This window comes from Odontesthes bonariensis, chromosome 7 (genome assembly GCF_027942865.1).
Source record: "Odontesthes bonariensis isolate fOdoBon6 chromosome 7, fOdoBon6.hap1, whole genome shotgun sequence".
NCBI lineage: Eukaryota > Metazoa > Chordata > Actinopteri > Atheriniformes > Atherinopsidae > Odontesthes > Odontesthes bonariensis.
The window spans coordinates 7,207,089-7,221,897 of NC_134512.1; the positions used below are offsets into that span (position 1 = coordinate 7,207,089).

A 14,809-nucleotide genomic window follows, 5' to 3' on the forward strand; every position below is an offset into this window, starting at 1 on the left:
TTGTATACGGTTATCAAACACATTTGATATAGTTTTAAGATTCGACTAAAAGTGAGTCTTAGTGAAGTCTTCTCAGTTCGTATGTAGCCATCTGGTCTCTTTCTCTGGGGGAAGAGGGTGTTAACATGTCAATTCGATTCATGGTGAAGATAAGATAGTGAGGTCTCCAACATCTCCAACAGAAAGGTCCTTTGTTCATTCGAGTTTTCCAATTTTTATGGCAAGTGTCTGTTGCTTATTTTTCACTCCCAAAAGCTCTTAAGAGGGTAGAAGGTTAACGTAAATTAGGCAGTTTCTGTCTCTTTTTCCTTTGTGGAAAGAAAATGAAGATCTGGTTTATATCCACATACGTAAACATCCCCCACAGGAATGTTGGTTTTGTCAAAGTTTGAAAACTCTTAATCCACACGGCACTGTGACTGCTACAACAGAGATCTAATATTAAGTAAGGCTAGCTTTGTGGAGTTTACAGTGGTCTCTGTTGTATTCTGAGTTGTACGTGGTACCGTTAACAGATTAGATAAATTCACCCAGCAGGTTGACTGTTTTCGATTCCTTCTTTTACTAACTAAAACAGGAATCCTATTGGGCCCCAGCTTGTTCTCAGAACAGCTGTCAGAAGTCGGACTTCTATAGCAGGGACCCTGAACACATCATGGCATGGTATCTTTGGTTTGAACAGTGCTATCTTTGTTTTGAACTCTGGATGTTGTGCTGCTCCTTGAACATCCTGCACATCCCCTTGTGTCCTGCTCTGCCAGGACAGATGATGTAAGAGGAGGAGGAGGGAGTGCCCTGCGTTTCTCAGTTGATGGTGGTCGCTGGAGTCCTGGCTGGGATAGAGACATCCTTTTGAGACCTTGGGTGATGTGGAGTAAAGGGTCTGGTGAGAGGGGAGGGCTGGGGGTTGTTTGCCTCGCTGCTGTGTCCTTCAGTCTAATCTGTACAGTCATGTTTGGGTTTGCCGTCCCAACAGCATGACGTAAATGTGCACCAAGTAATCTGCATCCAGTTCGATTGGGATGCACGCCATCAGGTCTGAAACGCTCCTTACAGTTCCAAAAGATATTAAAGTTATCAATGAACTTAATCCCATGGGCGATGCATGCATTTGACAACCATGTGTTCAGGCCAAGAAGTCTGCTGAAAAGTTCAATTCCTTTACCCACAGTAGGAATGAGGCCAGAAATGGAGACCCGGTGTGCTCCATAGTGACACAGTCTCTCCAACAGCAGAGAAAAATCCTTCTTCAGGATCTCAGAGCCAGTCTTCCTTCTCAGAATATCAAAAGACCCTGTGTGGACAATGATCCTCGTGCCATCTGGATGAGTAGACAGAATGGTCGGCAAAATATCTATCAGTTCCCTGAATGATGTATCAGAAAAAGTTATATTTTCCGTCTTTGCCATTCTGACATGCTGTGTTATAGAGTCCCCGATTAGAATGGTGTCTATTGCTTTTTGTGTGGAGGTGTCGATCACTTCTGTAGTCCTCACCTTGGTTGTGGGATTTGGGCTTCTCCTGATGATCTGGTTAGCCCTAGGCTGAAGTTTGGGGCCATTTCTTTTGTTTGTCTTCATGTTTGGGTTACATTCATCATCACACACTCTATTTTGAGTCAACGGATCGTATCTATTATGCAATAGAACTTCAGTTGGCGGAGTGAGTGCTGGAGGTTTAGTTTTGGTGCTGGATTTACCTCTGCGACGGACAACATGAGACCAGATCCTGGCTGGGGTTGATGATTTGGGTTTGGCACCAACACTGTTCCAGTGGGAGATGTCAGTCGGACCGTCCGGTTTGGAAGCTTCACCAGATATTCCAGTGTCATTTGGACAGATCCAGGGAAGTGTGTCAGCCAGGGCTGCAGTATGAGATTCCACATCAGCTGTGATCCCGTGTAGGAATATCTGAGTTAGTCCTTTGGCACATGAAGGCTCCACAGCCTGCGCAGGAACTATTATAGAGTCAATAAATTCCTCGTCGTTACGAATGTCTTGCAGCGTTTCAATCCTCTTCTCGAGCTGTGCTACCTTCGCAAAGAGTAGCTCACACTGTGTGCAGCTCACTGATACTGCAGGGTTAGGAGACATTTTTTCTGCCCGATTCTCTTTGTAAACAGGAGGGCTAATACCGTTTACAAATATACAATTAAAAGAAAAAGAATAAAAGAATAAAAGAATAAAATTATATCCAAGACTTGTGGAAAGAAGTAGAATGATTTAAAAGCGAATAAAGCAATAAGCAGCAGGAGGAAGCAGGAGGAAGCAGGAGGAAGCAGGAGGAAGCAGAGACACGTCTGCACTCTTCAGAAGCAGGAAGATAAGAGGACATGATGAATCTGACGCCTCCAATAACAAAGGAAACTTCAGGGAAATTCTTAGCACAGTTGCTAACCACGACCCACTTGTTAAGAGAAGATTGAATTCCATCCATAATGCAAAGTACACTAGCAAGATCATCCAGAATTAGGTTTTGGGTTGTTTGGCAGAAATGGTTAGGTCTGAAATCATTGAAGAAGTGAAGAACAGTGAAGTTTTTAGTATTATGGCTGATGAAACAAAGGATATTTCCAAAAAAGAGCAGATTTCTTTCACACTCAGGTACTATTATAATGGGGCCATTAAGGAGAGTTTTCTCCATTTTGAATCTGCAGAGAGGTTAGATGCAGCAGGGCTCACTGGACAAATAGTGCACTTGCTAGAACGTTATGGCCTGAACTACAAAAATAACCTCATAGGCCAAGTGTACGATGGCGCTGCTGTTATGAGCGGTAAGCATTCAGGGGTTCAGGCAAGGATCAGAGAACAGGCTAAATTTGCCTTCTACATCCATTGCAGTGCACATTGTCTGAATTTAGTGCTAGTTGATGTAGTCAAAAGTGTCCCAGAAACAGAGGAGTTTTTTTCTTTGTTACAGAGTCTTTATATTTTTACCTCTGCCTCATATGTACATCCAAAATGGCTGTCTCTCCAAAGAGAAATGTTTGGCAGAACAAGAGAGCTGCAACGTTTAAGCGACACACGTTGGGCATGCCGATTTCTAGCCCTATGTACTATTCTGGACACCCTACCTGCCCTTAAACGACTACTGCAAGAAATTGCTCTTGAACGCCATGGTGATAAAACTGTTGAGGCCAGAGGTCTTCTGGCTCAAATTGACCTGGAATTTGTTGTGCATCTGGTTACTCTACGTAACTTGTTTGGGGAGACAAAGCTACTGTCTGACATGTTACAGTCACAAACTGTTGACCTGTCAAGAGCTGTTGACTTAGTAAATGCTTTAGTCCAGACATTGAAAGACCACAGGCAGGAGTCATTCTTTGATAAGTTGTGGGATGAAGCATTGAATATTTGTGAGCAGTGTGATTCTGCAACGACGTCAGTGGGGAAACGTCAGAGAAGTCTGAGCTCTAGACTCAGTGGCTACTGCACACTAAGCACTGTTGGTCAGAGGGAGGTAGAACGTGACAAAGATATGTTTCGCACGTCATTTTTCTATCCTGTAATTGACAGCATGCTCAATGAGTTGGACAGGCGTTTCTCCAATACCAACTGTGAGCTCATGAGAAGCTTACAGTCTCTCAGCCCCCAGAGTGATTCCTTTTTAAAGGAGAGCAATGTTTTTTCATTTGGCTGTTTGTACAATGCAGATATTGATGATTTAGGGGATGAGCTCCATCAATTCAAGAGAGTTTTGGACAGAAAGGTACAGAGTGGTGAAGTTAAAAGGCCATGCAGTACAGTTGAGCTGGTTTGTTTTATGGAGCCATACAGGGAGGTTTTCTTTGAGCTCTTCAGACTGTGCAAGATTGCTGTAACCCTTCCTGTAAGCTCAGCCTCTTGAGAACGCAGTTTCTCCACACTAAAACTGATAAAAACCTTCCTGCAGTCCACCACTACTGATGAGAGACTCAGTGATCTTGGTGTCCTGAGCATAGAGTCCAGAAGGGCCAAGGCTCTGGATCTTGATTTATTTGTGGACCATTTTGCCAGACAGCACAACCGCTTGTTTATTGAATTGTCACCCTGGATTTGTACCCTGTACTGAATTTTTTCATTTTTTATGGCCCTACCTCTCATGCACCTGCACTCACTGTTGTACAAAATAAATGTTTATATGTTTTTAAAGTAAAATAAAGTTCATTTGTTGCAAATAAAGATCATTTGTTGCGATTTTTTTTATGTGCCCCTCTGGTTAAACACTGGCCCCTCCTTGGCCCCCCTAGCAAAAATGGTCTAGAACCACCACTGATGTACTTAGTCTGCAAACAGAGTCAAAAAGGGGAAATCCATGCATATATTCAATAGAGGGACTCTGGACGAGGGTTCACTGTGTAAATATGTGTGGTAAACCGCTGGAATCTCAGCTGGGGCTGGGTTTAAAAACCAGGTCCACAAGTCATGTAATTTAATTAGCATATTGACCCTGTTGTGCAGAGAAGTGAGAATACAAATTAAGAGATATAAACAGATGAAAATACTGGTTAAGAGTGTTGCGTATTAACTTGAAAGAAAAAAATTACTGTTTTCTTTTTTTAGACCTTTGTGATTTCCTGTTCTCTACTGCTGTGCTAGTTTCCCCAGGGTACTTGAGTACTTGATGTGGTTTTGCTTATTAAACTGGCAGACTGGTATGCACTCTATGTGATGGACTATATGAATGTTCAGCAAGAGCTGAGAAAAACATTGATGCAATATGGTACCAATCTGTGTAAGAAATTTTAAATCTCCTGTACATTTCAGGGTGACTGTTTTTGTCTTTACAATACAATCTAGCCAAGACCCTTCTACTCCAAAGTTGAGTATTTATTTAGTTATATCAAGTCCAAATAAAAAAGTAGTTCATGGTCATAGTGTATACACTTTTAATATTTCAAAAACACAGTCCTCGGAGTTTCCATGTTCTCATTACAGGTACTCTATGAAGACATATTGTCAAGAGGTACAATATCATTCATATTCAGTCTTTTACAATAAAGTGCATGGTGTGTTCATAGACAGATGAGAACAAAATAGAATTTTTGGTTTAAAATTAAATTCAGACAATGTAAATCTCTTCATATTAGCATGAGGGATTCCCCCATCTGTCATGGTTTGGACATTTTTGACGGATCTGGTTCATGAAACCTTGACAGCTGGAATGGACCAATGAATTCTGAATTATACCAGCAAGTTAAAAGTAAAGTCAAAGACATCTGTCTGCCAAAAGAAAGAGTCATATAGAAAAACAATGATACTAAGCATGTGATTCATTCTGTCAATGACTGGGTTAATGACAACATTAATGAAGATTGTGGAATTGGTAAATCAAATGTCTGACCTTGATCCAAAACGAATAATGTAGAAGGATCTGAAGGGGGGCATTTTATCTGTGGAAACACACCAACATCACAGAACTGACATAGTCGTGCATGTAAGAATGGGCTGAAGCTCCACCAAACTGATATGCAGAACTGATCAACAGTTTACTTCTAAAGCTGCTGTACTTGATGATACATTAGTGACAAAAGTGGGAAGAATTTCATTAATCTTCCCTCTGATAGAAACAATTTTACTGGTAAAGAAGCTCAAGAAACCATTACTACAAGTGTGTGTAGCCTATGTTTATGTCTATGCTCCAGACTAATTGAAGTGGATGAGATTTCTCTTCCAGAGAGGATCAGACTGCAAAACAGCTTAAAAAACTCACAGGGATATAAAATCTCTCTCTCTCTCTACCTCTCCTTACTTTGCTTCTACCCCCCCTTCCTTCTCTACTCTCTAATCGCTGCTTTGCGTTGTGGTGCTGACACTTTCTCCTCCCTCTCTTCCCGTCTCTTGGCTGTATATAAGTGTGGTTAGCTAGACTGTGCTTCAGACAGAGAGAGAATGAATTCAGGCCTCTCGGACGAATGACACGGAAGGCAACCATGACCCCTACTGTGACCCACCAAAGAAGTGACTCCAATCTGCGCAGGTGAGCTTTTGAACTGTGTTTCCACATTTTCACCAGATGACTGCTTAAAGAAAGATTAAGGGAGACTTTTTGCAGAAATGTTTGTTTTGAGCTTGAGCAAGGCTGCAACCCTGTGTGCTACAGCATGGTTTAAATGTTATAGGAGATGTAGAAAGGGGGAGCACGAGGGGGTGCCCTATCATGCAAGGAATATTGGCTCACCCTTAACAAAACCCACTAAATGGAGAAAAGGTTTGTGATTGAGAATCAAACACACAGACATATTTTAAGTCTCCTAATTGTGATTTACTTCAGCAGGCAAAATCTGTTACAGAGACACTGAAGACTTCATTTAAGCTTAGTCAGTCATTTAGCATATGCTCTTACACATGACTTATCACAGTAAATAGTCAGAAAAGAATATGGGAAGCCATGGTTTTCAAAGAGTTACAGCAAAGAAAGCTAGACTGAAGGTCATCACAGTCTCCTATAGAAATACATTTATTTTTTTTATTTCTACTTATTTATTTTGTTTTGTTTTAGGGAGCATGTTGTTTTCGAGGTTGCCCTTCACAGAGAAATACAGGGTTTAAGTGTCTGGGGTTCAAGATCAAATGCTTGAGCTGGAAGTGTCAATCGGCTAACAGGATTTTAGGTTTAGGCATTAAGCTCTGTGGCAAATTGATAAAAGGTGAGAGAAGGGCTCATTTGAAGGCGGTGCTGCCTTTAGGTGTCTCTCAGTAGAATTTTGGTGTCTTAGAAAAAACAGACAAAATTCCTCAATTCAAAAGAGACATTAGTTATAATGACATAGGCATCTTACTGGTTAAGTAGTTTTTTTTTTTTTTTTCTTCTTATCATTTTACATGATAAAACCATTGCCGCGCAATGGTTGTTTAAGTTGTTTTAATGGCTTCCACAATCTACAGAAAGTCTGAAAAGAGCACCCATTTTTTCTTTTGTACATAATTTGTTATAGTCATTCTGCTGTTATAGTTCTTGTCTCATACAATCAAAATATTGTTTTATGTCAATTTAGTTTTCGCATAACTTACATCAGCTGCATACAGTATATGTCAAAATATATAAGTGTATCCAAATGTCTTGTTGTTATCATCATGTATTTCTAAAAGATGGTATCAGTGCAGGTTCTTGCCATACATATGTGCCAGTAGGTGCCACTATGTGAATGAATTCATACTGGTGCTTACCAGGTTCTGATTGACTTTGGCTATACGGAGTGGAAAGATTTTGGCCTTGGTCCTCCAGCTTTTGTTTTTCAGCCTTTCAAGTGAGGGACATGAATCACAACCACAGTCAGTCAACAGCAGCATTTGTTAAAATACTTCACTCTGTGCACTATTTAACATGGTCCAACTATTTTTGTGTGTGACTCATGGAAAGTCCTGGTGCAGAGTCAGGCTGCTGAGTATGTGAAGAAGTGATGGAGGAGGCCTCATTCAAAGGATATTCATGGTTCAAGACAGCATATCAAAAATGAATCAGGTCGATTAATATTTTGTTATGGTTTTATGATGTTTTCTCTGGGTTCATTCATGCTACTCACAAATGTTGTTTTCACTACAATTCGCAAGACTATTTGATGCCCACCACTAAGACAGAACTTGGGATGCAGGGACGTGAGGGAGCTCAGACTCAGCTCAAAAGGTTTGGGCATGTGACCAGTGTGCAATCTTTTTGCCGCATTGAGGAAGTAATCTGGCTTTGGGAGGAGACCATGGGGCAGACTACTGAAGGCATTACAAATTCTCCTTTGGCTTTGCCATGGCATTCTTTAGGAGAAAACTGCATAGACTAACTGCGGTATGACTATGTGTAAATGGGTGAATCTTGCATGTAGTACAGAGAAGAAGTACAAAAACTTCTAGACTAGAAAAGTGTAGTCCATTTACCGTTTTGTCTCCAAACTGATTGTAGAGTAGTTGTGCTGAACAATTAAATCAGATTTCCACTGCACAAGGAAATTAAATTGTGTGCTTAGTTTGTAATGAGATGTCTTCAGCTTAGTCTTGCTCCTCAAATGATTAAAGGGGAACTCCGGGGCATTTGAAGCGCATTTCCATTGCTAGAGGTTGTCAAATACTGACGGTAGGACACAGACCGGTGCAAATCGGCGCTCCCTGTGCTGCGATTGCGCTGTTTGTGCAGCCTGTCATGCTAACCAAATACGTGGTGGCTAAGGGGCAAGAGCTAAACCTTCCACGTAAAACAACAACTTGCACACTGCAGAAACGTCACACCACTTTATAAACCATCCGACAATAAAGTCACAAGCCTTACCATCAAAACCATATGCATGGTTCTCACATTACTGGCATGGGGACGTTACAAAACAACTTTATAAACAGCATGTAACTCACCGGCTGGTTGTAGGCTCGCGCATGTGAAAGCCCAAAAGAGTCGATGGACGATGATCCCATATACAAAACAATTATATTCTCTAGAAAAACTGCGTTCAAGTATTTCAAACATTACAACAATACATGCCCAGTAATATTGTTGTAATGTTTTAAATACTTGAACGCAGTTTTTCTAGAGAAGATAATTGTTTTGTATATGGGATTATCGTCCATTGACTCTTTTGGGCTTTCACATGCGCGCGCCTACCAACAGGAGGTAAGTGACATGCTGTTTATAAAGTTGTTTTGTAACGTCCCCATGCCAGTAATGTGAGAACTATGCATATGGTTTTGATGGTACGTGGAAGGTTTAGCTCTTGCCCCTTAGCCACCACGTATTTGGTTAGCATGACAGGCTGCGCAAACAGCGCAATCGCAGCACAGGGAGCGCCGATTTGCACCGGTCTGTGTCCTACTATCAGTATTTGACAACCTCTAGCAATGGAAATGCGCTTCAAATGCCCCGGAGTTCCCCTTTAAGCCTTTTAAATATATTGAAGTTCATCTGTAGTTTCATATCCATTTCATCTTAGAGGTAGGGTAGGAGATCCTGGATTTTGAGTCCAGTGAAGCTGCATTTTGAAAATACACAGGTAAAAAGTCCCAACCCTTTTCTTCACTTTCCCCCCGAAGGCACGCCTCTAGAGTACATGAACGCGCACGAGCACGAAGGTGCACGAGCGCTGTTCTGACAGCAAGCATCGATCGTTGCCGTATTTAGTATTTAGTATATGCTAACTATACGTTTATTAATGCTAGGTGCTAGCCAAGCTGGCTCTAGTTTAGCTTCCTGCCAAGCTTCGTTCACGGAGCAGGGTACGCGCACAGGGGGAAGGAGGGGGAGGGAGGAGCAGATTGCAGTTTGATAGACGGCATCAGAATCCAATCATTGTTAACGGTCCGTTCAGTATGATTGGATACTGTTTTTCCTAGATTGTACGTTCTAGAGGCCACTAAAACTTTTCATATTTGTGTCAAAACTTTTAATTAATTGGTTGCAATGGGGGTGTGAAGAGTATTTCAAGCAATATGTAAAAAAATGTTCCAGAAAAAGATCCCCTACCCCGCCTTTAACTAAATCAACACATTCCAATAATGAAAAAAAAAATAAATTACAGCTTAAGGTTTAGTTTTCAGGACTTTAGATTACTGGTGTTATTGTAATTGGTTATCAATTGTGAGCAGTTCAAAGTTTAATTTTAACCAAATACCTTTTAGGAGAATGAGGTGATAAAACTAGTTCACCAAAAAAGTTTTGAGCAAGTTTTGAACAACTTCTATATAATATCAGTTTGACTGATTTTGATTGTGTTTTATTTGGCAGCTCGTTCATGCTTGAACTATTTTCTTAGCAGTGGCGGAGTAATATCAACGAACATCCAGTAAAAAATGTCAAATAAAACACGACAAAAGCAACTTTTCGCAACGAAATTTGATATGGATTACCAGTGCACACCAGTAACCACTCCGATGAGTTGATGATTTTGAAAACGGACGTTTATGGTGCTTTTACGGACCTTTTAGGACATGCACAATACTTGCCATTCTGAAGCAGGTTGAGAAGAATCAAAATTAGGCAAATACCGGAGACAGCAGTAAACATCAAAAAAGCGGCGAGGGGGGTTCTAAAACATTGCAGACGACTCATAAAAGAGGCTTAATGTTGAAAATACCGCAGTTCCCCTTTAACAGGAAGAAACCTCTGGCAGAACCAGACTCAGGAAGGCTGGCCATCTGCCTCGACCAGCTGGGGTTTGAGAAAACAGAAAAGAGGGGGAAAAAAAACCCCACTGTAACACAATTCAAAGGATATCTGTTGGAACAGGGAAACACGAGTTAATGACCACAATAATGTCACATGTACAGAATATCATTTGAGAAATTAAACAGGGGTAAAAGAGAGTAAAGTGAGGAAAGGTGTGACAGATGAGCTCCCCCAGCAGTCTAGGCCTATAGCAGCTTAACTATGGGATGTTTCAGGATCACCTGAGCCATCCCTAACTTTAAGCTTTATCAAAAAGGAAAGTTTTAAGCCTGGTCTTAAAAGTGGAAAGGGTGTCTGCTTCCCGGACATTTACTGGCAGCTTATTCCACAAGAGAGGGGCCTGATAACTGAAGGCTGTCAGGGTGGGGTTGGTGAAGGTAAGACACGGATGCGGACTTCAAAAGAAAACTGGGTTTATTTAAACAAAAATAACAAAGTTCAAACTAAAGGCAGAGCCAGTTTCAAAAAACTTGGCAGTGAAAAAACAAACAAACAAAAGACTTAAAGGGATAATCCGGAGTAAAATGCACTTTAGATCAATTTACGGGATGTTGGGAGAACATATGTTGAGTTGACATCAAAATCATGTCATTCGGATGTGTTTTGAGAATTTCGATTTGACCGTTTTTAGCCAAAAGTCGTTAGCCTGGAGGTGACGGGGCATATCATGTCACCGCAACAAAACGCTATTTTTATACCTCTTCTACAGCTCCAAACAACATAACACTTACATGGTAGTGAGTAGAGTGTCCCTAAAGCCAAACCGAAGTGTACCGAGGTCTTCATGTGGTCGGATATAGAGTCCAGAATGAATTTAATCAAGCCAGTACCTGCTCTCAATCAGAGCCTCTTCCGTCAACAGGAGGCTATCTCACGCGAGACATCACGTCGCGCGAGTCCGTAGTTGATTGCCGAGTGTGGAGTAACTCGCTCTGGAAAGTCACAATTTCGTTGCCGTTTTTTTTACAAACATAGTCCAGTATTTCTTTCGAAAGTGAAATGAAGTTGTATGCAACAGCAAAGCCTAGCTTACTAAAAGGTTGGAATTTTAAATGTCATGTGACGTGATGTCTCGCGTGAGATAGCCTCCTGTTGACGGAAGAGGCTCTGATTGAGAGCAGGTACTGGCTTGATTAAATTCATTTTGGACTCTATATCCGACCACATGAAGACCTCGGGACACTTCGGTTTGGCTTTAGGGACCCTCTACTCACTACCACGTAAGTGTTATGTTGTTTGGAGCTGTAGAAGAGGTATAAAAATACCGTTTTGTAGCAGTGACATGATATGCCCCCGTCACCTCCAGGCTAACGACTTTTGGCTAAAAGTGGTCAAATCGAAATTCTCAAAACACATCCGAATGACATGATTTTGATGTCAACTCAACGTATTTACTCCCAACATCCCATAAATTGATCTAAAGTGCATTTTACCCGGATTATCCCTTTAAGTTGGCATGGAATAAATAATTACTTAACTTGAGGTGGGTGACGAAGAACAGGCAAGGCAAGGCAAGGCTGTCAGGGTTGGGTTTGGGGAAGGATACGGATGCGGACTTTTCAAAAATAAAGGCTGATTTATCAACAAAAAACAAAGTTTCAACACAAAGCACGGCTTAGCCGGATTCAAAAATCAAACTGTGAAAAAACAAACAAAGGTCTCAACATGGCATGGATTAAATGAATACTAGTGATGTTACCTCCAACACCGAAGCTCCGAAGCACGCTTCAAACTCGACAGGGTAGTTATAGTGAAGCAGTGGGCCGGAGCTTGCTTCATGTGACGTCACTGATGACGTTTGAACCACTTCACTGCTTCATTCAGAAAGAGTCAGCTGACTGCTTCGAGTTGATGTGCGGAGCTTTGAACATTTGCCGCGATTCAGTGTATTCAAGATGGCTGAAGCCCCAGTTCATGTCCCCGTTCTACACGTATTATACGTTACGAACAGCTCTCGTTTTTTGATATTCGGAGTTTTGGATTATTCTGTCATGGAGCAACCATTGAGGAAGCATTCTAAAGTGTGGGAATATTTCGACCCAAACAGTTCCTTGTCACACCAGCCTCCTCTGTTCCCTGTGACAGAGTATTTTCCAAAGCTGGAGAAATTGACTCAAAAAAAAAAGAAACCGTTTGAGTCCTTCTACTGTGCAAAAACTACTTTTCTTTAATTAAAACACCTGAAGTAACACAAGCACCTTCTTTATTACACTAAGCACACTCCCAAAGAAAATATGAATGACAAACCAAAAATTTTCACATTGTTTTTAAATTATTATTCCATCCATCCATCCATCCATCCATTATCTTCCGCTTCTCCGGGGATCGGGTCGCGGGGGCAGCAGCTTAAGCAGAGAAACCCAGACGTCCCTGTCCCCGCCCACTTCCTCCAGCTCTTCTGCGGGGACCCCGAGGCGTTCCCCTGCCAGAGATCCAACGTGTCCGGGGTCTTCCCCGGGGTCTCCTCCCAGTGGGACGTGTCTCACCAGGCGTCCAGGAGGCATCCTAACCAGATAATCGAGCCACCTCATCTGACTCCTCTCGATGCGGAGGAGCAGCGGTTCTACTCCGAGCCCCTTCCGGATGACCGAGCTTCTCACCCTATCCACCTACTGTCCTGGCGGTGAATCGCCACGCAGCACACGCAACCGCCGGAAAAGCAAAATGAAGCATAAACGTCTCGAGCCATTAACACAAGCGCAAGACGCAAGCGCAAGGGCAGTTAAAAGAGGTATAACTCAGCCTTAAGGGAGAGCCCAGACACCCTGCGGAGGAAACTCATTTCGGCCGCTTGTATTGGCGATCTCGTTCTTTCGGTCACTACCCACAGCTCGTGACCACAGGTGAGGGTAGGAACGTAGATTGACCGGTAAATCGAGAGCTTCGCCTTCTGGCTCAGGTGATGGCGCACCGATCCGCCTGTCAACCTCCCGCTGCATTCGTCCCTCACTCGTGAACAAGACCCCGAGATACTTGAACTCCTCCACTTGGGGAAAGATCTCATTCCCGACCCAGAGAGGGCAAATTATTATTTCATGGGTAAATTAATCAATCTTTAATGAGGTACTACAAACCCATATGTACAACACACGTGTTATTATCGTGTAATTATATGCATCACATTCGCAGGGCTTCTTATGGTGCAACAATCGCTACGCCAGTAGATGTCACCCAAGGGAATTGAATGAAGCTTCGAGTAGTGAACCACTTTATGACACAATGGTTCAAAATGATTCAATGCTTCAAAAAGCCTCGTTTTGCCATCACTAATAAATACTTAACTTTAGTTTAGAACAGGCATGGCATGACGGGCAGGTGACAAAACATGGTCGGCAGGGAAGACAAGCAAAGAACCAACAAACTTAAGGGGGAGTCAGGAAACTAAATAGGGAGTGAGTGATTGGTGACTGGGTGCAGCTGGAGGGGAATGACACAGGTGAAGTGAGTGAACCTAATGAACAGAGTGCAGGGAAACTAAAACATGGCTAACCTAAAAACTAAACATGGACTGAAACTCAAAAACTGTGACATAAAACATGAAACTAAAAACATAAGTCCATGGGTGTGACAAAGGCAAGGCAAGGCAAGGCATTTTGGATGCATGGACTAGTTTTTCTGCATCACTCTGAGACAACATGTTCCTGATTTTAACAATATTACGAAGATGGAAGAAGGCAGTCATAGAAACCTGTTTTATATGCGAGTAAAATTATCAATTCTGGTCAAAAATAACTCCAAGGTTCCTCACTGTAGAACTAGAAGCCAATGAAATACCATCTAGAGTCTATATAGCTAGACAATTTTATCCCTAGAGCGCTCGGGTCCAAAGATAACGACTTCAGTTTTGTCTGAATGTAGAAGCAGACAGTTCTGAGTCATCCAGGTCTTTATGTCTTTAAGACTTGCTTCTAGTCTGACCAACTTATTGGGTTCATCTGGTTTTATAGATAAGTACAACTGAGTATCATCAGCATTTATGCCATGCTGTCTAATAATGTTACCTAATGGAAGCATGTATAGCCTAAAGTGAAAAGAATCGGTCCAAGCACAGAACCCTGAGGAACTCCATGACTTACTCTGGTGTGTGAGGAAGATTCTTCATTTACAAGAACAAACGGAAATCTATCAGATAAATATGACTTAAACCAGCCTAATGCAGTTCCTTTAATCCCAATAACATGTTCAAGTCTCTTTAATAAGATACTGTGATTGACCGTATCAAATGCAGCACTGAGATCCAACAGGACAAGCACAGACACAAGTCCGCTATCAGAGGCTAAGAGGAGATCATTGGTAACTTTCACCAGTGCCGTTTCTGTGCTATGATGCACTCTGAATCCTGACTGAAACTCTTCAAACAGATTATTTCTGTGTAAATGATCACAAAGCTGAGCTGCAACTATTTTTTCAAGAACTTTAGACATAAAAGGGAGATTGGATGTAGGTATATAATCAAACACGACAAAAGCAACTTTTTGCAACGAAATTTGATATGGATTACCAGTGCACACCAGTAACCACTCCGGTGAGTTGATGATTTTGAAAACGGACGTTTATGGTGCTTTTACGGACCTTTTAAGACATGCACCATGCTTGCCATTCTGAAGCAGGTTGAGATGAATCAAAATTAGGCAACTACCGGAGACAGCAGTAAACATCAAAAAAGCGGTGAGGCGGGTTCTAAAAC

At 41.9% G+C, this 14,809-nt stretch overlaps 1 protein-coding gene across 1 annotated transcript in view; it reads left to right on the forward strand.

Moving 5' to 3' along the window:
- The first annotated feature begins 5,799 nt into the window (after window positions 1-5,799).
- Window positions 5,800-14,809, forward strand: part of hyal4 (hyaluronidase 4) — a 48,590-nt gene continuing 39,580 nt past the window's right edge. The window contains exon 1 of the mRNA XM_075470860.1: window positions 5,800-5,958. The gene's annotated coding sequence lies outside the window, so the exon portion shown is untranslated. The remainder of the gene's footprint in view (window positions 5,959-14,809) is intronic.